Consider the following 7,528-nt stretch of genomic DNA (forward strand, 5'->3'; position numbering starts at 1 on the left):
TCGACAGACAACATAGTTGTGAAAGACTTAGAAAACGAGTCCCCAAGACTCGAGGAAACCTCCATCCAAGACAAAGGACGGAAAAATATTAATCCGAAACAGACTTCGTCTTACTAGTATAATGGCCGGAACCCGGCATACAGACGATATCTTTATTCTACCTGAAATGTAGAGCACGGCTAAGGGCGGCTCTCTTGAACTTGAAACCACCGATGACGTCTTTCTTCTACCTGGAGGAAACACGGAAGCAGAAGATATATACAAGGCTGCTGGAGAAAATGCAGCACAAGCTCCAAAACTTAGTCGACCGATAACAAGGGGGTCGAGGCACCAAACGGGACAGCCAAACGTACCGTTATGAAGAGGAGAGGGAGATCTATTGAACCCCTACCGTCATGGTCAGAGAAGTCACCGGAACCAGCAGCTACAGAGGAGAGCAAAACGAGAGGGAAAATGTTTCTGCCCAACCCAAACTAAAGTTAATTTCATGACAAGTCTGACAATCTAGGGATATTATATGGTTAAGGGTGGGAAAAATATAATTTAATCTTAGAGCCAAACCTTGTTAACTATTAGAATAGAAATATAATTTTTTGAGGATAAGTTAGAAATTATATGTTGAATTTTTTAAATTGAATTATTAATTTTAAAATTACAAATAGGGTAAATTACATTAATAGCCACTTAATTTTGGAGTAACTGATAAAATAGTTACTCATGTTTTAATTTAGTCACTCAATTTTTTAAAAATAATAAAATAGTCACTAATGTTATTAAAAAGTGACAAATCAGTCCCTCATTAACATTTTCTGTCATAGGCTTAACGGGATAGTTGACGTGGCCAGTTAACTAGTTGATGTGGCCAGTTAACTTGCCACATTGGATGAGTAGTCAAAGGGTCAAAAAGGAAAAAAGATGATTGGTTGAGGTAAAAATAAGAATAGGAGAAGAAGAAAAGAAGAAGAGGAGAAGAAGAATAGAAAATGGAGGAGCTTCATACCAACGATTCCTAAGGGTCAAAATCTGGGAATTCAAAAATGACTACGCTTCCACAACATCGACGCCTTTATGGCCAATGCCCTCCGTTGCATCATGATCTCCGAGGTTCCCACCATAGCCATCAACCTGTCAAAATCAAAGTTAACTCTTCTGTCATAAAAGACAAGTTCATCGCCCATTAACTGACCGGATGAGTAATCATCGGAGACAAATAAACTTGACTTTGTATCACAGTTGCACCAATCTTAAATCCTGGAACCACCGTGAAACTGACCCTAACGTCAACATTGCCATCGTTAATTCCGCTGGATAAAAGTAATTCTTCAGTCACATTTTCCATGTAAATATTCGAGAAGCTGCAATCTTTTTTTACCTGAAAGATTGAAACTTATTCATGCATTAAAGATCCCAAGCAATGCAAGAGCCAAAACCGTCTAGACATCTCTGCAAAAGCTGTGAAAAATTTTGTATTCGGGAACCCACTGGAGGTAACTAGCTTCCTTTGGCTCAAGTTCCCGAAAAAGGAACACTCCATTTTAGCATGGACAAGGTTGAGGTACTTGATTCTGGTGAATCTAGCTAAAAAAAAGCTTAGGTTTTAAGCTAAATATGATTTAGGGTGTGCAGATTTTAAGGTCTTAAATGTGTTGAAATGCTGCTCGGGACAAGTCTTTTTGAGTCAAAATCTTTTGCGACCCCAAAGTTAGGGGAGTCGAAGCCTTCCAACATTGTTTTACATATAAAGGATTCAAATGCAAAGCACTTATGGATTTCTCTTGCAAAAATAACTCTAGGTTCAATAGTTTTAGCAGCTGCATCAAGATGGCTATGGTGGGAACCTCGAAGATCATGATATGGCAGAGGGCTTCATCTATGGAGGCGTCAGTGTCGTGGAAGTGTAGTTGTCTTTGAGTTCCTGAATTTTGACCCTTGCGAATCACTGATACGAAGCTCCTTCCATTTTCTCTTTTTCTTTTCCATTTCTTCTCTTATTCTTCTTTTTCTATTGTTCTTCTACTGCCCAAACTTCTTAAATGTGGTTGTTTAAATGACAACTAGCCCACCGTTACATGCCATTTCACTTTTCCATTACGTCTGTAATGGAAAATGATTAAAAGGACTGTTTTGTTATTTTTCAAAAGTTGAGTGACTGAATTGAAACCTGAGTGACTGTTTTGTCAGCTACCCTAAAGTTGAGTGACTATTGGTGTAATTTACCTTTACAAATATAATTATATCATTTTATTCAAAGGGCTAAAACAGTTGTCTTCACTTCTATATTTTCCCACCTTATTCTATTTATGTTCTATTTTTCTTATTTTATTACTCCCATTCGTGTTTAGCAATGATAAAATCACCCCAGATATGTCGTGCTTGATTTATGAAAAAGTCAATTGTCAACGTGTCATAGTGTTCTACTGATGCTATAGTTATATCGTTGCCGACCTTAAACCCTACAACCAAAGCTTACTTAATAGCATGTATTTTAGTTAAATTAAAATCGAGCCGTTTGTCCAAAAAGTATTGAAAGCAATGATAAAATTCATTACACTCCTAGAGAAAGAACTTAAATTCGAATATTGAAGACAACATTGTCGAGAAGAATAGTTATAAATTCCGAACATATACTGTAAGATAAATGTGGAGAATATTAAAAAGAAAATTAAGGCTTTTGCCATAATCTTTTGTTAATTACCTATTGTTGTTTTAATTAGCTTTAGATTGACTTAAATTGTGTTTAATAATTAACTCAAGTTTTTTCTTTTATATTAATTCATTTTAATTAGTAAAGTACCATGGAGTCCCTCATATTGGAAGTTAGATTGGATTTTATTCTCTCTATTTAAAAAATAGACAAATTAATCCATATATGTTAGATTAAATAGCAATCTGATCATTGTTAAAACTCTATTCATTTCTACTATTAAAAATTAGTCATTGTATGTTAGTTTATTCCATTAGTCACAACATCTTTTAAGAGTATAAATGGATAAAATTTTAATAGAAATACATATGATTTTTTAATAAAAAATAAAATACAATTTAACTATTAATAAAATGATTTCCATAATACTTTTACTCGTAATAATCTAGATTAACTCAATTCTACAATTTTGCCTACTCATGTTTGAGTTCAATCTTCGATTTCTAGGTTTAGTTTGTCACTCGAGCTTTAGAACCCCAAGCCCGTTCCTACATTTTACTCCACCGCATCTCTTGATTGAGTTTAGCCTAATGGTGTTGTATATTATTTCTTAATTATTTTGAAATGGTAATAATGAAAATTTTAAATTTGGTTTAACAAGATTAAGGGTGAGTTTGGATGGGCGGTGCGTTTACCTGTAATTAGTGTAAAAATAGCAGTGATGGTGAGATTAAATATTATAGTGTAAGACAAAAAGTAAATTAAACGCACCGTACCATACCCCACCACTTATCCAAACTCACCCTAAATAATTGTAAATTCATTTCTCACTATAGCAAAACAGGTTTTTAATGACCTTTTTTTGGCCCTATAGCGACATTTATAAGCGCCGCTAAAACCGTTTACGGCGCTTATCAAAAGCACTACAAAAAATGTTGCTCTAGATAACGCTGCTAAAATTTGCGGCATTTATGTAGAAAAACACCGTAAGAGAGTCGAGCATGTTTTGGCGTTTGTAACTAAAAACATCGCAAAAGATCATGTTTTTAGCGGTGTTTGTAGTAAAAGTGCCTCTAAAAATCATGTTCTATAGTGGCGTTTGTGAGAAAATGCCACTAACATTAACAGATTTTTCCAACCTATTTTATTTCATATAGAACCCGAATTTTCAACATATTTTCCTATAACTTAAAATCCAACAACAAACTTCAAATCTAAATGATACTATCATGAAAGAAATATGCATATGATTTAAATTAATAACTGAAATTAACAAAATATATTCAAAAGTTATATTGCTAAGATATTCTCACAATAAGAAAATAAAAGTCTAAGACGGCGGATTCTACGATTGATTCTACTGAAACATCTTCATCATATTTTGAAGCTGTAGCTGGAGTTCGTCATATTTTCTTGTTGCCTCTGCTGCTGCCTCTGCTTGTTTTCATCATACCTTTCTTCCAGGAATAATCATAAATAAGATAAAAGAATATTGTTTCATGCAAATCCACGGAGGCAAATTGTAAGGAACAAGCACTATAGGCCAAGAACTGTACGAAGTACTCATGATTTTAAAAGAATTAAATCTATCAGATGCTAGCCCAAGCCTCACATTCTAAGGATCGCTTGCAAAGCTTGAAAATTTCTTGTCAAATGATTTCCAAGTTAAAGAATCCGTAGGATGCCTTAATAATCCATCATCGGTTCGTTCATCATGATGCCACCTCATAGACTCAGCTGTCTTTGACGCATGAAAAGACTTTGAAGCCTTGGTATTAGTGGAAAATATCGCAAAATCTTTACTGGCTTCTTTCTTGACTGTGCCTCTCCTTCATCCTCATTCACATCTTCTGCATTCTTATTCATCCAACAAGATTTATCGCAAACATGTCAAGACTATTAGTTTTTCCGATCACCTCAATACAACATGCAATCATTTGGGCAACTATGATTTTTGTTGTACCCAATGCCTAAATCTTTTACCAGTTTCTTCATATCTTTGCATGAATGAAGGATTTTTGCAAACAGAAACATATCTCTCAAAATCTCTAATAGTAGCGTAAAAGAGTTTTCGGTCCACCCTTCCAAACATTTTAAGTGAAAAAGACGAATGTAGAAGGATAGTTTTGAAAATTTTGATCCCTCATAAAGTTCTTCATTCATTTCATTAAGTAACTTTTAGAACTTCGCCGCTTCTCCATTTGGCTCTTGATCAGGTGCACTTCTTCTCGTTTTAGTAAAAACATTTCCACCAATATCAAAATCATAGGATGCAATAATTTTAGGTGGAAACGATTGCAAACCATGACTATGTATATTAAATGCATCCTGCAACATACCTTCCATGTCAACTTCTCTAACAGACTAATGGTGAGCATTATGAGGATAGGTAAAATTAATCCTTGAAGAGGTTCTACGGGGTGTACACTCTCTATAGAAAATCCATTTTTTATACCCCCGAATAAAACCATCAACAATTAGATATTTGTAGACAGCTTCACAAGTATGCCAATTGATGTTGCCACACTTCTTACATGGGCAAAGAATCATATTCTCTTGGCTTGCATTTTGAAATACAAAATTTAGAAAAGTTTGTACTCCATTTCGATAGTCGTTGCTTACCTTTGACAAATCCATCCAACTTTTATCCATTTCGTAGTTCTTGAAGTTTAAAGTTAACAATAAATTACGGTTATGTAAGTGTTCTAAATATATTTAAATCACGTCATTGTACTAAAATAGATAATATATATCAAATATCTAATTAGGTTGTTTTCTAATTCTCTATTTCTAATTAAAACATATAAGTAATAAATTTACCACAACCAAATCAAATAAACAAGCAATTTTAAATTTTAATTAAATTAAATTAAAACATGTAAGTAATAAGATGTACTTACTAATGCAATTAAGGAGAGCTTAAAATAGAGTTGTTTGATTAAGCAATTCAAATGAGCCTATCGAATACTTCTTTTGTAGGGATCCAATTCACTGTTTTTATAAAAAACATAATAAATAAATGATAAGATAAATTGACATTAATATATATTAATTCATGTTATTTAAATTACAAGAAGCTAATTTGTAGCAGTTTGTATCATTAAAGCATGGAACTAATTAGATAGAAGAGGAGATCTAAAAATCATGTCTCAATTTCTAAACCTCCAGATAATGTCAACACACGAGCTGACCTGATTTGTTGCAACTCGAACGGATCAAGCAACGATGGATGGAGCAGATGGCTGTCAAGCTTCGAAACAAGAGTCAGACAAGCAGAGGACTGTCGAGCAGTGATGGATGGAGCAACGTCGACGATGGAGATACAGATCGATGGCAAATGCACTGTCGACGACGATGCAGCAGCAGGCGATGGGAAAGAAAAAACTAAGTTAGGGAGTTAAAGAAAACAATTTGGAGGAATAAAGGTTGGGGGGTCAGCTATCAAAACGGCGCTTTCAATAAAAATTAAAAAATATTCGTAGCGTTTATGGGCAAAACGCCGCTATTGCTTTACCTTTAGAGGCGTATATGAGAAAAATACTGCTATTGTTTTACCTTTTGCGGCGTTTATGGGAAAAATGCGGCTATTGTTGTTATACCTTTAGCGGCGTTTAGGGAAAAACGACGCTATTTCTTTACTTTTTGTGGTATTTATGGGAAAAATGCCGCTAACGCTGCTCCCATTCAGTGTACCTTTGCGGCGCGTAGCATAAAATGCTGCTAAATATGTACTATTTATGACGCTATTTCAACAATCGCCACTATAGAATGACTTATTACGGCATTTTTCGATTAGCGCCACTAATGGCATATATTTGTGGCGTTTTTCAAGACAAACGCCGTTTGAACATTTGCGGCATTTACGATCCAAACCCCACTAAAAACATCACTAAAAGCTTAATTTGCTGTAGTGTCTTAACAAGATTATTAGAGATTTTCATTTGGATCAACCTTGCGAAAGTGATAAATACCTAGTTGCCCATATAATGGACTTTCGAAGTTCAAACCCCATTGTGTATTAAAACTTTATTATTTTTAAAACATAATATAATTTTTGGCCCTAAATTTACTTTAATTTTCGTACTTTTTTTTCACTTTGGTATATGAACTTGGCAATTAAATTCATTTTGGTTCTTGAACTTGGATTTCATTGAGATTTGATGATGTGACTAGTGTTTTAGGAATATGATTGGATTGGTTAGTTGGATTGATTGGATTGAGAATCGATCATTGTATTGGTCCAAACAAAGGGGTTGAATCGATTGAATCGAAAGTTGCTCAAAAATGGCAAAAATCAAAAATTGAGACAAGAACGGTAGTTGAACCGATTTAATAATTTTTTTAATTTTTTAAAATTTTTTATGAATTTTTAATTAATTATTTAACTATTGTTGGTCTAGCAGTTGAACTGATTAAATCGATTGAATCGGGAACTATGGTCTGATTGGTTCACTAGTCCAACTATTAGAAAATTGTATGTGATATTTTAAAATTGTATAACGTTATTACCTAAAAAATTATTATTTTAAGTTTAAAGCGATCATGTGCGATCATGTGACATAATCTCAAAATATCACATCATCAATTTTTTTTAAATTCAAGAACCAAAATGAATCCATTTACCAATTTTGAGCCAAAATTATATTTTCCCTTTTGAAAAAATAACTTTAGTTAAACTTAAGATTTATTGGAAAAAAACTTTCAACGATTACAATCCAATAACATTAATTCTCATGATTCAAGGAGCTTTTATACTCTTGTTTGCTTGTATCTTTGGATCATTTAGAAATCTAGAATCGAGTTCATTTTAAAAAAGGATTGAGTGAAAGATTGAGCTCAATCCTTAGGTGTCCTCAAAAGTATCAATGATTTCTTTGTTTTGGG

The 7,528-nt window shown here is 33.7% G+C and overlaps 1 pseudogene; it reads right to left on the reverse strand.

The window, feature by feature from the left end:
* Positions 1-1,177: 1,177 nt before the first annotated feature.
* Positions 1,178-6,656, reverse strand: LOC121218346 (protein GRAVITROPIC IN THE LIGHT 1-like; annotated as a pseudogene).
* Between the last annotated feature and the right edge of the window lie 872 nt (positions 6,657-7,528).

The sequence above is a fragment of the Gossypium hirsutum genome, chromosome A03 (genome assembly GCF_007990345.1).
Source record: "Gossypium hirsutum isolate 1008001.06 chromosome A03, Gossypium_hirsutum_v2.1, whole genome shotgun sequence".
Lineage (NCBI taxonomy): Eukaryota > Viridiplantae > Streptophyta > Magnoliopsida > Malvales > Malvaceae > Gossypium > Gossypium hirsutum.